The sequence below is a fragment of the Anabas testudineus genome, chromosome 4, assembly GCF_900324465.2.
Source record: "Anabas testudineus chromosome 4, fAnaTes1.2, whole genome shotgun sequence".
NCBI lineage: Eukaryota > Metazoa > Chordata > Actinopteri > Anabantiformes > Anabantidae > Anabas > Anabas testudineus.
Genome location: NC_046613.1, coordinates 21,600,077 through 21,618,211, shown reverse-complemented (window position 1 = coordinate 21,618,211; position 18,135 = coordinate 21,600,077). Strand labels below are relative to the sequence as shown.

At 40.1% G+C, this 18,135-nt stretch overlaps 1 long non-coding RNA gene across 3 annotated transcripts in view; it reads left to right on the top strand.

Moving 5' to 3' along the window:
- The window catches only part of LOC113152900, a 65,780-nt gene extending 47,886 nt beyond the window's left edge, over positions 1–17,894 (top strand). For all 3 annotated transcript variants that reach the window (XR_003297933.1, XR_003297932.1, XR_003297934.1), the window contains 3 exons: positions 5,463–5,535; positions 13,712–13,796; positions 15,820–17,894. This is a non-coding gene — a long non-coding RNA (uncharacterized LOC113152900). The remainder of the gene's footprint in view (positions 1–5,462; positions 5,536–13,711; positions 13,797–15,819) is intronic.
- Positions 17,895–18,135: the final 241 nt, after the last annotated feature.

Genomic DNA, 18,135 nt, shown 5'->3' with positions numbered 1-18,135 from the left:
GTCTCAGCAGGTGGTCCACCAAATCCACCGTAACCCCCGGCAACCTCTGTCCAGCCAATCCAAATGCTGCTCTGCCAGCCACTCTGCTTAGTTAGGCCTGACAGGACCCTCTGTGTGTGTGTGTGTGTGTGTGTGTGTGTGTGTGTGTGTGTGTGTGTGTGTGTGTGTTAGAGAGGGAGAGAGCAAAGCAGTTGAGTAGTACTCAGAGGACAGGACGTGCAGTCGGAGTAGTAGTCATTAAAAGTTTATTAAAAAGTTTTCAACTGTTGGGAAAAATGGGTTTGAGCATCAGTAAGCATGGAGGATACTACGTGTGGGTGTGCACGTGTGTCATAAGTTACATGTTCAACACTTTATCAGTTTCTCACAAATGTTAAACGTTAGTTCTAATGATCCTTTACCAGTTAATCTAAAGCAGTAGAATTAAAATTGTCGGTAGAGAAGCATTCTGGGTAATGTAGTCACTTCCTGATACAGCAGACAAGGTACTCGTCGGAATGAAAACTTAATTTGTACTTTACTATGAAGGGCTGACTAATCGTGAAACGTACACAGTGTTATGCATGTAGACCATTTAGGATCACTCATAGAGAATTTTAGAGATATTATTTGGCACTTTCTTCATTTACATCCTTTTAAATCTCGTTTTGAAGAGGCTTGTGGTGAGATCAGGGTCACTTTATCAAAAATACATTAAAAACTCAATAATCAGTCAGAGATTTTGTAATTAAACAGTTGAATATTTTAAATTGTAATAAGTTGGAAATATCAACCAGTTTCCACTGTGTCTGAGATGAACATTGGTAGATGTTGGTTGGGAAATCGTTTCAGGTTCAGTGATCATAGTGTTAGTGCCTGGATGAAATGAGGAAATATGTTCCTGACTAATAACTGAAAACAACTGATTCTATTTTTATATCATCCTCATAATGTTGTGAATCCTTCCCATGTGGCCCTTCCCTTCCCCAACAGTACCACTGACTCCTCACTGAGCTCAGTGGGCTCTCCCTCTTTATTTTTTCCACCCTTTTCTGTCTACAACCTCTGATTTTTTTTTGTTTTTTTTTTGTTATTTTTGAGTGATATGGCATCTATGATGACGATTACCTGAAGATAAAATGTTCGTGTGCTTGTGTGTGTGAAAGAGAAGCAGTGGATGGATGGTGTAAATGTCGGAGCTATCATCAGCTTTGATTGGCTTTGAGTGGCTTTGAGTGCTGGGTCCATCCCAACTGCTTCACTGGGTGTGTGAGTGTGTGTGTGTGTGTGTGAGTGTGTACCTCTATGTTGTTTTGTGTGTGCGTGTGTGTCACAGGCCTTCTGTGCAAAGACCATATTAAGCCTCTGTATACCCTACAAACTGCAAAACCATAGCAGGGCATCAGACTGCAATTCAGACTGAAAATGCAGGTTGAAACTGTGTCACTGAGCAATTTCCCTGCTGCAGTGTCCTTGAGCAAGACACAAATTGCCTATTTTAAAAAAGAAAAAGACACTTTCCACACAGGCAGACATGCGAGTGAGACATCACTACTTCAGTTTACCACAGGGCTTATTCTATTTTTATACAGCGAACGCTACACAGTGGAGACATCTATCAACACTTTTTTCAAATCCTTCCTTTCAGATTGCTGTGGTTTTAATTATCTAACCTACTGACACTGTGGCGGTGTCATAATATGAGTAAAACATGACGCATGCTGCTAAAATTCCTTATTTACCGTCTCTGAAAACATTTGGCCTGACACCAATAGTGCTTCCAGAAAGGTTACTCAACTGATGACCGAGTACTTGTTTCTCTGCATGGAATAAACCAATAGAAACAATTAACAATTCAGTCATTAGTTAAATAAAAAGAGGAGCTATTTCCTCCAGGCTTGAGAGGAAGTGTCGTCAACCTCATTTACCCCACTGCACCCACCCTTCCCTGAGCTCAATGCATACCAAAGGCAGCAGTGGCGGGAACAGAAAGGCTCCTAGTTGATGTTTAACCAGGCTATGTAAAGACAGAAAGGCAGATAGCTGAGCTTATTAGCAAATAGGGCTGTGTGTGGCTTACACATATGGAAATAATGCAGTTCTGATGAGGCAGTGAAACCATTAATATATACAGTAACATGTAAATACTACAAAGTATGTTACTGTATACTATACTGTATATACTGAGCTAATTGAAGTGCTTGTGTAATGTGTAGATGTGGCCATGATTGTACTAGGTGGGTAACTAATGTAATTAATAATGTATCAGTAATGAAGTATCAGTTATACTACATATTACAAGGTTAAAGTGGAAACTACTTGAAGATCAACTAACCTCTAAACTATGATTAAAATCAAATACAGTGATTAATTGAGCATGTAGTTGTTGATATCGATAAGACACTGGGTCAGAGAACTTTATCAGCTGGGGGGAACACAATGTGCGTGAATTAAAAAAAGGACATTTGTCAATGAATTTCCTGCAAGCGGCTAAATATAGCTACAAATATGATTACACTTCATTCTTGTTGGTTACGCAAACATGGATGTCTGCATGTGTGTTAAAAAGAGAAAGCAATTTTTTTTTTTTTTGGCCAAGTTGGCATAACTCGAACATGTGTGTGTGTGTGTGTGTGTTGGTGTTTTGTATAGAAAGTGCTGTGCACAGTAGAACGGGGGATTTGGTGCCATCAGCACAGTGATGTCAGCACACGGAGACAAACAAAGCCCGAATGCAAACCCTCTCCCAACTACCCACAATCCCCCTGCACACGGTGGGGGGCCCTGTTTGGGGCCACGCTGCCATTAATACACACATACACCCCTACAACGTTAATGCAAGCTGTCTCTCTCTCTCTCTCACACACACACACACACAAAGTTAATACACATTCACAAAATCAGTAAACACACTAAAGCAATGCATACACACATTTATCAAAGGGGACGTACAGACAAACTCACTTATAATGTACGTATGTAGCAGTACACTCATACAGTATTTCTACCCATGTTGCCAACACGTATATGTATGAACGCTTCCTGATGAAACCAGGATTATTTGGTTTGTATGTGTGCTCCAACTTACAAACGTAAAACAATCTATAGAGAGAGTTAAACTACTGTAAGTACTTTTAGGAAACTAGTTTGGACAAGTAAAAGTACTTTTTACTGTTTGAAAAATATAAAAATTGAGCAAATGAATCTTTAACATATAGCTGGAAATTGTATTTAACACTACTGTTACACAACTGTTATGTAAATGGTCACGTAGGAAAGTAAAACCTACTCAAAATAATAAAAGTAGTAGTAGTAAAGTAGTAAAAGTAATTATCTACACAGTACCATTAAGAAAAACAAAACCCACTGTTAAATACCTCAAAACCAGGTGTTCAGTACTGTTTTAGAAATAACTTTTTAAGACATTCAGTCTCTTCCTGCAGTATCTTAAAAAACAAAACTCCCCCCACTTCACTGTCTCTGTATATTAACTCTGCAACAGCAGCGAGAGAACAGTCAAATTAGAAACACACCTCTGTTTGCTTTGGCCTGGCCCTCTGCCACGCCGCACCAGCCTCAGCCGCACACTTTGCAAATGCAGAACGTCATTACTGTTATTGTACTGGTGGTGGAGTTCATATGAATATAGTTTGAGTGGATCGGGGCCACACATTAAAGACATGATAATGTGTTTGGATAACATGACGTCTGGCATTTGTGGTGAAAATGTTTATATTAATGGTCCAGGAACGGAAATGTTGAAGAAATCTCTATAATCAACTCTAAATTAGACGTTTTAACAACTTGTCAGTACATAAAGTGGTTAAAATTAGCTACTAACTAACTTTATGGGACACATGGAGAACAAATGTGGACTAAATCTCTTATCAACAGGATCCACAGTGTTTCAAATACATCTTATTTTTTAGAGAGATACTAGTATTTTTGTAGTTAATGTCAATTTTAGCTTGTCTACTTCGTACTTCTGCTTGATTTAAGAATTTGTAGTGGTGCTTCTACTTTATTGGAGTACTTGAGTATTGAGTTTGTGTACTTCTGCCACCTGTGCGTTCACCGCATGGCACCAGCTCAACTCTGGCAGGTTGGTTGAGCAATGAATGTGGATCCAATTTTAACATCAGACATTTCATAAAGACTGGTTGCTTTGCACGGATGAAAGGATTATGGCTGTAAATCGAGAACTGGAAGAGTGTCGGTGTAGATGGATGACGGAGAAAGAGAAGTCGGTGTTTAAGATGGAAATACGTGAGTGACTCTATGAGTGACTGTGATGTGTGAATGAAGTTAATTCAAATCTAATCAGGCAACATTTTGATATCAAACCCTGAATTAGTTCAGTTTGTCTGTCGTGGCTGATTCTGAAGGCTGAAGCCTTGGCACTAACGTGTGTTGTCTAAAGAACTTTGTGTCACTTTAAAACCGTGTCAAACACCCATGTAGTTGGATTGTGCGACTGTGTGAAAGAACTGTAAGTCTTTTTAGTTTAATGCTGTGTTGAACTGTTACACAACAATTAGCAACTGTTGCTGTTTGTCTCTGCTCTTTAAATGCCCCTCTGTGCAAAAGTGTATGAGCCACACTAGGACAGTGTGTGTGTTGCGTTTTTTTAGGCAGTTGGATCGGGGTAACTGGGCTCTAACAGGTCCTCGTTGTGCTGCAGAGGGAAGATCGTGTTGTACTATGCATGTTTGTTTGTGTGCATGTGTACGTGTATAGGAGTATACAGTCACTGCTGGTGAGGGGGATGGATTTTATCTGAGTCCTGCCCTCATCTCGCCACCAAATCTTCTGTGAGTGTGTGTTGGAGGGCCTGGGGGGCCGTGTAACAATAGCTTCCTTTGACCCATATAATGAGGGAGTTCTTCATATTCAGATGTCTGCTACTGGATTTGCTGCCACATTAGTTTTAGCCGAGCTTCACAACAGATTAACACAACACCAAAGACTCAGCTTTAACTTTCTGCAGCTACACTTTATTGCGGTGCAACAAGGGGGAAGAAAAACTAGTTCCTAGGCTGAAGTGTGGCTACTTGTTGCCTGGTAACACAACTTTGTATCTAGCAGCATTGAGAAGTGTTGTGGGTGTGCAAGGATTCGCTGTGAACTATGACCTTCTAGTCTCAGCAGCTTTTCACCAAGGCTGAGTGTTTTATTAATCCTCTTCCTATGATTGCAACCACATCCGTTCTACTGAAAACACTGAACAGATCATTATTTCATACAGCAGGAGGGTACTCTTCCTTCATTAAACATCACTAAACATGCTGCTTCTACCCAGATCTTCACCTAAACACTGCAAACTACGTAGAAAAATTAAAAGCAAAATCTAATTTGAGAGGGAGGATGTTTCCAGTGAAAACCTTTAAACCTCCAACACTCAGCAACAGATCATCATATTGTCAAAAATGTCACCGATTATTAATCGAGGTTCATTTTTTTTCCATTTTGTTTTGTCTTCTCAGTGACATAACAACAGAGTGACAGCGTGATCAAGAGACCAGGACGTGGCATGAACCGGATAGCAAATGGGAACTGGTAGGTTTAGGGAACACACCCACCCTAACACACAAACACACAGCGAGTCCCACAGAGAGACACAGCTATGCCCTGGAGGGTGCCAGTCATGCCCAGCTTCCGCTGCGCTCCAAATTGAGCGTGGCACAGAGTGTATGAAGTCAGCCGTCTGGAAGAGAGCCAAGCATTGTTCCTCCAAGCAGCTGGATGGTAATTACTAGAAAGAGAGGGAGAGATATGAGAGACAGAGAGAGAGAGAGAGGAGCTTTGTCACCTCACTACTGTTGCTTCTGCTTCCTCTCCTGGTGCACTTTTCAAATAGGAAACTGATTTACAGTATGTGGTAAAACACAGCTGAGAGTCCTGTAGGTCTACAAACAACAGAGAACGCTCTCTGCACATGTACAGAGATGTACAGTATCTGTTATAATAAGAGACAGGAACAGATTTATTCCATTTTTAAACCACTCAAAGAACAGAAACAAGCTAAATAAGTAGGTAAAAGAGTTTTTATAGCCAGTGGTCTAAACTATTTCCTGCCTGCTTATTATTATCATCTTATTAAAAAATCTACCTATTGATATTAAAATTATCTTGGAAAGCCTTAAATGCATGCAATGACACTCACAATGTCAAAATAAATACATAAATTAATGAATTGTTAGTATTATCTTTAACTACAGTAGTTTTCAACTATACACCACTTGATCTTTCAGTGGGTTTAATCCTTTCCTTCATCTCTGCATACTTACTTTGGTATGCATTGCAATTCTCAGCATGTGTTGTATACATTTATCTAATCAAAATATAGAGAGATAAACATAAAGTGAGGCATGTGATACTAAAGAGGGAGAGGGAGAGACGGATGTGGGGAGAGCTTTGCAGCCATCCAGGCCTGAGGAATGTGTCAACTTGCTGTCAACTATGTCCGGCTTTGTCATGAGACCGCAGAGTACTGGAAACACGTAAAGTTGTCTTTTTCACACCTTCGACTCCTCCCGCCTCCCTTCCTTAACACACACACACACACACACACACACACACACACACACAGTGGCAGCAGTAGCCAGGCCAGCTAGTGCAGCTGTGACCAGAACAATAGCATTCCTCAGGTTTTAAACGCCTGGCACTTAGATTCCTAACAGTGGAATTCCTGGTGGGGAGAAGCTAGGGGTTGCTATAGGACACCGAGAGCTGTTAGACACCTTGAAAGGAGATGTACAGCTGTAAAGTGCTGTGTGATTTGTGTTTTTTATGAGAGGGATGGCTGGGTTCATGGGGAACAGGGGAAGCTCTGTTGTTCCAGCTCATGTTTTCTTTTCTTGGATGTGACATTTTCAACACACCAATTTTAGCAGTTTAGGTCAGGAGCTATCCTGCGGGTTTGTTGGGGCATCATGCGTTTACAGAGGCACCTGTTAAGTCAACATGTGTGTCTTGTAATTTGCTTTTTTGGCACATGTGGTGTGGATAACTACACAGATGTGCTGAAAGTGACGCGTTAGATTTAACAGTGTTTAATTGGGTGTTAAAGGAGATAAACAAGGACTTGATTTGGATAGGGATTCAATTCTCCCTTGTAATAAATCTAGTTATATATATATAGTTATATAGAGCCTACTGCCCATTTCTGATTTTACATATTCAACATTTTAGATGTATGTTCCCAAATGTTTTTTTTTTTAAAAACTCAGCTATCACTCATCCCTCAATTATTCTTTTTTCCCAATTTAAACCTGTCAAATCAGTGCTTTTGCTGCTAATATGGACTTACTGAAAATTAATCTGTTTCCACTGAGAGAGCCTTTATTTTGAAATCCTGTTGATAGGCGATTTTTAATATTAGCCAGAGAAAATTAGAAGCTCAAATACTGTGCACCTCCCATCATGTGTGCCTCCTCTGGTGGCTTCAGTTCACACAGTACTGAGCTGCCCAACTATCAGCCTATCTCAAATAACCCCAAAAATAACGATTCTCTCATTAACCACGCCTGTTTCACAATTTAAATATAAATGAATCTAATTTAGAAAACCTCTGCTACGATGAAGGAGACTCATTTAGAGCCAATCTAAAATTAATGAGGGCATCTGGAGAGAGAGACAGAGTGGAGAGGGGCCCTGCGTGGCTTAACAGATACCAGAGTTAACAAGCTACTGTACTTTAAACACTGCAAAATCCCCATTAATTTTAAAGTTAACACACTACTGTACTCTGACACATGGAAAAGAGCTTTAATGTTGGTTTAAACACATTAGAACGACATCTTCAGACTGTCTTTTGGCCTCTTGCTCCCAAATGTCCTTTTTGTTGTCGTGCACCAGCATCTGACTCAGAATCAAACTTTCTGGACATTTTTAACACAGTGAAGCAGAAAACATTTGCCATTAACATATGGCAGGAAGAGTGAAGAGTACGGCCTTCATATTCTTTTAAAAACAACAGGTTTGTGTCTGAATCTTTGCAGGGTCTGCATTTTATTCCCTTAAATCGACACATTTTCGCTCACGTTCTTCGGCTTGAGTGGCTCCAACAGATGCCAGCCAGCTCCCACAGTGACTGTTTGGTTTTGCAGGTTTAATTCCCGATGGGTTTGGGTCCAGAGTGATTAGGCTGAGCCCTAAAGGCCAGCAGGCTTGTCAGGTGTCTCCACACATTAACGTTGTTCTGCTCACACCCTGAGCCGACAGCACAGCGAGGCAGAGGGGGAAAGAGAAACGTTGATCTGACATGGTGGGAGGCGCAGAAGGAAGAAAGAAAACTCCATGTTTAATTGCATTGTTCATGTGTTAAATAAGCTTTAAAGGGGTGTTTTATTTAATTTTATGGAAGTGGGGGCTTGACTGGCATTTAAATTCAGTAGGTTATTAGTGATGTTTAAAAAGTTAAAGTTGCTTTTGTCTTAAAAGGAAAGAATCGGTGTTCATCGATATCCATTTTTCTAAGTACGTAAAATAGATTTTAGTCATTTATCATATTAAAACTTGTGATGTTGCCATTTAACTAACAATAAAAACTCTGTGCTGCTAAATAGAAGTGCATGAAAAACGTTTTAACCTATGAAATAGTTGGAGGCCATTTTCCTTTCTGATGACTTCTAGTTTCTGACAGTAAAAGCAACACACTGATGGATGCTACCTCAACATTTTCTTTAACCTTTAACCCTAGAACCAGCAGAGTGACACCACAGTCGACTTTTCCCTGCTGGATTCACATAAACTAGCATTGTGTCTGTGCACAAACAACTGCATGCAGACATGCAGCATGTTAATGGGGGTGGGCAACTAAAAAAAAAAAAACTCTTCCTGCTTCTGATGACCTCCAACCCTATCCTACCCCACCCACACTACCGCTTACACAGCATGGTGCAGCTATAGGAGGGGAGATGGCGGTAGGCTTTAGTATGTGTGAGTAGGCAGAGAGGTTGATGTTGAGGTTTTAGAGTTGGGGGGAAACTTGTGTCCTGGTCTTAAAGTGGATAGAGGAGGAGGGAGGAGGGGAGATGAGGGGACCTGCTGAGAGGGCAGCCTATATACACTCCTCCTCCTTCCTGCCATACCTCTCCCTCCATCCCTCGCCTCTTTTCACCCTCCTCTTCTTCCTCCCTCTGTGTCTCCAGCCGTGGGGGTAAAGTACATTACATGCTTGCTAATCAAACCTCCATTACAAGTTTGGAGGGAATGAAGCAAGATTCTCAAGTCTTCTTCTTCTTTCTACTCACATTAACGTGTCTCCCTCATCAAAACGCTCTTCTACATCCAACAGTGTGTCTGGCTTACTAAAATAAATGTAATAAGCACACAATAATTTTATAAAAACAAAACCGCAATCTTCCTCTAACCATAACCAAAGTGCTTTTGTTGCTTAAAAACAACCTGATGCATGACTCAATTTGACTTTGTGCAAGTAATGCATTTGTGTGATTAGACAATTGAAAAGTAACTAGAAGACTCTCACTAATCAGAATCTGTGACTTTAAGCAACATAACTTGTTTTCGCATGATGCACAACAACTATTCACAACTTCAAATTGTGCCATAAATTCAATACATGTTTAACTAACCTTTATTTTAAAAGCAACACGCATGTGTTTGATTAGTTGACCTCTCATCTCATCTTTATGTTACGATATGTTTTAAAGTGGCAGCCTAGAGAACTGCGAATCCAGACACCACCAATAATCTGCAAATCCCCCTTTATACTTAAACTTCAAAAACATTTCTATTTCCTTCACATATCTTAAAGGAGTAGTAGACAACTGTGTTTCCACTGTCACACTGTTAGGTCTAAATTTTAAAATTAAGTTTCAATTGAAATCACACATTTTAAACTAGCTAGCTCAAACTAGCCTCTCAGAATTCATCATTTGCCACCTGAACCTTTGCACAGACTCCTAACTTCAAACATGAGCATGCATTGACTGCATTTGATTCTTCTCTTGTCTATTTTCAGACTGGATCTTTACTTAAAAGACAATGTTAGCTAAACTAACAGCAGCTCACATGGAATAGTGCGCTGATTTAAATAAGCTGCAAAAGCCCCTTCAGAGCTCTGTGGTCTGCTAACCATACAGAGGATCAGGGGATGAGAACCGTACAATACCACAGTGACATATACTCGATCTACTGTACACAATATCTGGACTTACATATTGAAACCGATACACACAGGGATACAAAAGACATAGGCAGAGACTGTCTTACAGGGGTAATTAGCCATGCACCAAACTAAAGCTCAATTACCATTTCTAAAAGGACGAGCTCCACAGGCACAAATAGACAGCTTTAGAAATAATGTCATGTTTTTGTTGTGTTCTGTAAACACTGTGATGCTGATATATGAGAAGAGAAAGTCCATCGTATGTGTACATTATGCAGACACACATAAATGTATGTACGCCACACTCCTGTCTTCTCTTCCTCTTCCTTTGTTAATTGGATTTAGTGAACACCTGTATGAGTGAAGATTGTTAGGGGATTATGGTCAGGGAAGTCTCGAGTCACCACTAATTATCATCCATTTCTCGCCCTCTCTCTCTTTCATACATGCAGTTGCAATATTTTCTTCTCTGCACCAAACTCAAGAGATTAAATTGAGATTTTAAGGTCAAAGTGGCTTTGTCAGCTTTAGCAAAAGGAAATCCTTCATATTAGTGGTTTATGGAATAGTTATTATTTCAGGATATCAGTTCTCTCTGTCGCTTGTTTTGTTTCCAGTCCACATATTCACCATATTTACTTTTTCAAGGACACTGATGTGATTTTAAGAACAGTAAAGACTTGTCAGATCAATGAAGACCTAGTTGAAACACAATTCCCACACACATTTCTCATTTGCAGATGAAGCAATAGACAAACTGCAGGAGTGGCAAAGTCTATGTTTGATCAATAAACAGTGTTAAGTCATTCAAACTCCACCCTGATAGTTCCTGCACCACTGTACATTAGTACCCTCGGAGCAGGAACTACTGTGCCATGTTTGCCGTTCACGAATACTTTCTGCATGAAGTGACGAAAAGATGCAGCTTGAGGTCAACAAGAGGATCAGTGCCACATCCACATTTGCACAGGATTTGTATTGGACTGGTTTGGTGAGGAGTAATCTGAGCTGGAAGACAAAGCTTCTGATTTACCAGTTGGGTTCTAACCCCTTGTGAAGTGAAGCTCTCTTTCTACCTCTCCATCTCTTTCTCTCTCTCTCTCAATCTCAAAGAGGAAATAAGAATAGGTAACAGCTCATTATGCTGTTCTGTAACACGAGTATGGGTCAGCAAGTTGACCAAACCAGTACTCAGGGTGGCTGAACTGTGTGATAATTCACCTGAAGAAAGAAACGACCTCTGAAGGAAGAGAGGAAGGAGTGAAAGAGGGAGAGGTGTCCTTCATGAAATCTGAGATAGCAATGTAGCTGCCGACGAGAGAAAGAGGGAGGGAGCGTTTAGATGAGTGATGAACAGACAACGGTTGTCCTCAAGTCAAAAAGCTCCAGTGGCTAAAACCCCATCGGGAACCAAGACACACAAATACACACACGGACAGGTGATACATCATGGATGTGAGGGAAAGGAGAGGAGAGTGGGGGAATAGAGTGAAAAGAAGGGATGGATAGATGAGAAGGAGGTGAAGCAGAGGAGGAGTAGGAGGCTAAAGGGGCACCCAGCGGGTGACGGAGAGGAGCAATAAAGAGCAACGGACACTTCACTCAGTACAACTAATGCATGTTTCTTCAGTATCAGTGAAGCTTTCTATCACTTAAATACCCAGAAATACTGCAAGTGAACCAGTTCCTGAGTCTTACACTACAAAGAGAATCAATTCACATCAGACGACAGTAATAACAAAAAAACACTGATAATAACTTTTATAAATATCTATGACCATAAAAACTGAACTGTGGTGGAAGCAGGAGTTGCTTTGTTGCATCATCACATTATGATTCAGGCTAAAACAGGTGCAGTTTTACTTAAAAATCGGGGCCAGTGTAGCTTTAAGTCTAAGGGGATAAAGCAGGATGAGAGCGGGGAGGAAGGGAGTGATGCACGGCTAGAGGGGGTGGACCGAGGGATGGAGGGAGGTGTATAGTGCAGCAGAAACTTCCCATGCTGGCCTCCCAGTGTGGCTACGTAATGAGGGCAAGGGACACAGACACACACACACACAGACACACACTTGGGGCTGAGCATGGCCCCACGGCTGATTAGCAGCACACAAAGGCCCCAAACAGAAGTAGCAGAAGACAGACAATGGGAGCAGGGCCTCAAGGCATGGTTTACTCCTGCCCCAAGGGAGGGGGCGAGAGAGGTAGAGAGACAGTGGGAGACTAAGAGAGAGAGAGAGAGAGAGAGATAGTCCAACTGAGCTGGACAGGCAACTGAAGGGGGAGGGTGAAAGGGGAGAGTAGAGGGTTTGCTCGGGTTAGGAAAGTGACAGAAGCAGAGAGGAGTTTTGTTTTTGTCCTGATAAAGACGTGTTGGGTTTCTACTGAGCTCTACTTGCAGTAAGTGCAGCATGAGGAAACCTGCTGATTTAACATCACGGCACTCCCATCCACCTGTCGTCAAGCACATTTCGAATGTGGAAACTCCAAACTTTAAACCATTTTTAATTGCATCCCTGTCTGAGGCAGAAGATTTAGTGAATCAATAAAAAGAAGGTGAAGTCGAGGTTTGTAGCTTTTGTTCTGATGTTACTGCACCTGCTTTCACCTCTTATGATTTTAGTCCTGGCAGGGAGACTTCAGCATGTTGCTCCCAGCTATTATTACATGTCTGCACTTCACCACAAAACCAAACCACTAAAAAGGACAGCACGACTTGAACATCACACAGTGTAAAGATACATTAAAATCATGAACATAACACATGAAACGCCAGAGGCAGAAATGAAACACCGTAATTACTGATGCTGGTGCTCCTTTAATTATGTAATCTTGTTTTGCACATAGCAATAGTTTTTATTTTTACGACCACTTGTCTATAGTATAGACACAAAAGAATATAGAGGAATTGATAGAAATTATACTGTATAAAGACAAACTGTATTTAGCATCACTTTGTGTCCGGAGCTGCTGGGTCTCACACTAATCCTCTTCTGCTTTTGATGCTTTTCAGTGCATGTATGTGCTGGTGATTCAGCCAAAGCTTGTTTATTGATTTGCTACATTCTCAAAACATGAGTGCGGCGCGGATTGATGACACAGGTTGATGACATGTCTTTGCTCACTCTGTTGTGTCAGCTGTGTATCAAAATAGTGACTGAAACAGAGAGTTGGCGACTAAATAAATGAATTCATACAATAATATTGAAATAACTTCTCCGCTATTGTCAAAGATGCTGTGCAGCTGCTGCGGCGCAGATAAACTTTTGGTGTGAACTTGATCTTAAGGCCAGTTGTTCAGCTTTGCTGAGGTTTGTGTATTGGTTTAGAGGAGGTGGTTTTATGCTTTAAAAATGTTAAAAATGAAATAAACTTCAAAGAATACGCACACCAAGCTCGCTGTCAGTAAAAGTCTTCGATAAATGCATTTTCAAGCTAGAAAGTAGAAGGTATGATTTTTCAAATGACGACTGAGTTCCTGCTACCACAGTACAAGTTGAGAACTCATCCCACTAGCTCTCTGCACAGATTACTATCTACACATTTCTACAGAGAATGAATATTATGAGGCGACGACTAATGAACATGGCCTTCTTTTCACAGAGGAGCAGCGGCTGCTGTAATCTCCACTGTTCAATTAGCTGAACTGACGGGACACCACCTACACTTCATTAACAGGCAGATGAAGGTATGGAATTAACCTCCTTCTCTCTCTGTTTCTCTATCTCTCAATATACTCATTTATTTTCCTGCAAAAAGTATCTTAGCAGAGAGAACAGAGACTATTCCAGATGATTTTCTCTATATCAGTAAAACACAATTTCCTCTCATTTTTCCATGAAAGTTGAGGAAACAGGAGAAATATGAACCTACTATTTAGCTTTTCCAGTCTCTTTCCCTGTTTATCTGTGACTTAAAGCTATTTAAAAACACCAAAGATGGCAAACACACACTCTCTCACAGACACACACACATTGATTGGTCCTCAGCACTGGAGAGATTCCTGAAATAAGACACAGTAATTGTATTTGATGAATCATAAAGGGAGCCCATCAGAGGAAAGCTAGTTGTAATAAGATGATAAAATAGACAATTATGAGAAAAATCCATGGCCTTTAATTTCCTAAACTTTCTCTGGAGAGAGGCGGTTGAAGCCCGAGAGATTTGATGATATGCTCGACTCGTTGTTTCCCTTCAGTCTGACACTTAAAATTACACCACGGACCTCTGACGTGGTCGTAACAGTAGCAGAACAACACAGACCTCTATGTGTCTGCAGAATATAATAAAAACATTTAATGAAAAAAACAACCTGACAAGTAAAAACCATCTTTATCAAAGAAGGTGGTTTCATGACAGTTAGTGAGCAGTGAAGACAGCTGGGCTGAAACAGAAGTGGATTGGTTGGATGTAAATAAAGACTCATCCTGCTCTTCTGAAGCAACACTAATCAAGGGTCACACGTTAACTCTCTGTGTGGCGTTATAGTAATCTAAAGTTGTCTCCAAAAGCTTTATACACTGCGCACACCTCACTGGAGCTGAACACACAGCCACAAACAAAAACACACTCAGAGGTCCAACATAGACTGTGTAAAGTGAAAGGGTACTGTAGGTACTGTAGGTCTACTTCGTTAGTAGGATCTAATAATTTGTTGTTTGCACACAAAATAATAAAGTGCTTAAATAATTTTTTTATATTTAAATGTAAAGTGCATTATAACACCAATTAATGTTGAAATTACTCCAAAGTTGCTTAAAATGCTTAAAATTAATGTTGTTTAATGTTTAATTTCTCAAAAATGGTTAATTGTCACAAATCTGCCTGCAAATATTTCACACCTACTTAAAGAAAACACTGTAGCTTCACTAGAGTAAATTAACTTGTGAGAAGATGAATAATAAAAGTGAATTATGAATAAATAATCACAGTTATGTTTTTTTATTTATACTACACCCACAGTAAAAAAATGGTCACTGTCAAACAATCATTCAGAGTTGGGCTTTATTTTTTCCGTAGACCACTGTTGGCAGTCGGAGCCGGTAACATGATGACACAAACCAAATGTCACGAGATCACATTAAGTCTACAGATGAATTTTTTTCACAGTTGTAGAAAAACCACATTGCAGGCATGACAGTGTGAGATCTGCACCACAAAGAGTAAAAAAAAAATCTGATCTCTTGATTCCTTGTGTAAAAAGCTGTGTGTGTGTGTGTGTGTGTGTGTGTGTGTGTGTGTGTGTGTGTGTGTGTGTGTGTGTGTGTGTGTGTGTGTGTGTGTGTGTGTGTACTATAGGTGCTGCTCTGTAAAATAACATGGAAAAGGTGATTTTCCACTATAGTGAGGTTTCCACACTGCGTTTCCCGGAGGCAGCAGCAGAGACATGATTGAATTTTCTGTGTGTGCGTCAGTGAGTGTGTGAGAGGACGCTGGGTTGACTAAGACACCCCATCCTTCTGCTGCACCTCCACCAGTCTCTAGTAGTTTTTTTTTCTGATTTAAGCATTCCTTTGTTTCCTGCATGCAAATGCAACCACAAGCTAGTAAAAACACCTACTTGCCCCCTTATTCCTCAAAAGCAGACATCATGGAGATGTGTGTTCTTCTTATATCACCTCAAAGAGTGAGCAAGGAAGAAAAAGTCATTCCATTAACACACCCAAGCCTTGTCTTTCCCTTGTTAACCCTGGTTCTCTCTGTGCCTGTAGGTGATGGTGATGATGGAACATCAAGCCATGAAGAGATGGAGATGATGCTGACACCTCCCTCTCCAACACACACACACTGTCTGGCTGCATTTATACAAGGAATGAGAGTCTACTGTCGGTAGTGTGAGCCATTTCCAGGTGAAGCAAACCGTATTAAACTGAATCAAGCTGAACTGGAATGACCTGAAAGGAAGGTTTCACCTGGACAGGAGCTCTCTGAGGTTCTGGGGGGAGAAAATTTGAAAGAAAAATACCTTGAAATAATACAGATGAAAACCTGCTGTCATCTACGCCTGCTCTTCCGGGGGTTCCCTTGCAAGAGTTTCTGTGCTTCTGGTGTTTCTTCACATTTACATTATCTTGGCACCTGTAAAATGTCAGTCCTCTCTTGAGTGCATTTTTGTTTCCAGTAGAGCTTCTCTTGACCTATTCTAAGCAATTAACGCACATAAAAACCCTGCTGTTTCAGTGTTCACTTAATTAATTTCTCTTGCTTTTGCTTTTTTTGTATGTTTAAACTACTATTTGTTGACTTATGTAAACTGTAATAGTAAAAATTACTAGCACACTGCTTCTTAATACTAATAAAACATGTAGATATATATTTTACCTATGACTGTATTCTAAATCTTACCTTATTATAGAGAGATGATGTCAAAGACTGAGAACTACACTGCAGAGATAATAGCATCTAAATATTTTAAGTGAGGCTCATCCTTCTAACCAATCAGAGAACGTTCTGCTTGTTCAGTTAGTTTTGCAGCTTCTTATTTATTGTAATAATCACGACTAACACGTTACGTATTTTCACTTTATGTTGAGGACTTATAAACAATCATTCTCTTTACTTCTCTGTTCTTTTTTTGTATTTGTACCCAAACATTGAAGAAATGAGTGACGAAAGTAACATTTGTCTAAAGTGACTTTGTTTTCTGACTGTGTGTGTTGCATTTCTTTTGTTTCTAAATATGTTGAATGTAAACAATTTAAGGAAAAGTTACTGTTTAGGTTCATCTACATGTTTCAGACACATCAACATGCTCGAGAGTGTAACCTCATCACATATATACACCCACCCACACACACCCACACGGGACAGTATCCCCCTGGCTATCTGCAGCAGCAGCGAGTGTAAATGATCGCATAGTTGTGGTCATAACTCACAGCGATGAAGGCTACTGATGGAAGCTGACACCCAGTGTCTGTGTGTCTGTGTGCATGTGTCATTTTACACTGTTCATGTTGCTTCCCTTTCGCTTCTGTCTCTCCTCCTCATCCTCATCCTCGATGCCTCGGGTGATGAAACTGACTCTGTTACATCAGACCATCACCCTCCCGCCCTCCCTCGCCTTTTTCTTCCACCCATTTAAACACACACACACACTTGTTTGCCCACACTCTAGAACCGCATTAGTGTGTTTGACTTCATTGATTAGGTTTGGTCTATTGATACAAATCAGAGTAATCCATCACTGATATCTTTGTTTACAGGGCGGAGATGAATTGATTGTGATGAATGACAGATTAGTCAGTAAACATGGTAAAGTTAAAAGCATTGAGAGAGAGAGACAGAGACACACACACAAGTGGCTTTAGTTTCACTAACAAACCTAAACAGTTGATGCACAATCAGACTTTCACATTATTGTTTTGTCAAAACCAATTAAAATGTAGTTATCTGTACCTTTTCATTAGATAAACATATTCTGCACCAGCAAATCACTAATAATTTATACAGTTAAATATCACATGATGTGGTATTTAAGGATATCTTTTATTAACAAAACTCTAATACACAACATTAAACAATGATGTCATACTTGTTTCTAATGCTGCTGCTTATCAATTAATCAAGCAAGAAAGTAATTTTTATGTGCATCATACTGATAGAAAAAGTGTTTCTAGTGATATAAGGAGTTCAGGTGCAGTAGAAGTTATATTATTATTTATTGGTAAGTTAACAAAGGGATTACTGAAATTATCAGAAAATAATCTGATAACTAACTAAAAAAATAAAATAAAGTTTAAACCTCAACAGAAAAGTTTTTGTTGATGTCTGCGTGTGACTTTTTTTTGCCTTTTATTAAAAAACCAGAAGCTTTTCTTTCTTTCTCTCTTTCTTTTCTCTTCAGTCACTCAGGTCAGGTCATCCCACAGATGGGATGATCTGAGGTATGGTGGCATGATCCTGTGTGTGCTATAGAGGGTGTTTGAGTGTGTTTGTTGGCATCCAGAGCATCCTTTGTGTTGCTGGAATTAACCGTGACTTGTCACGTGTAACCAGCCACTAACCTCCAACCCCATTCAGGAACCATC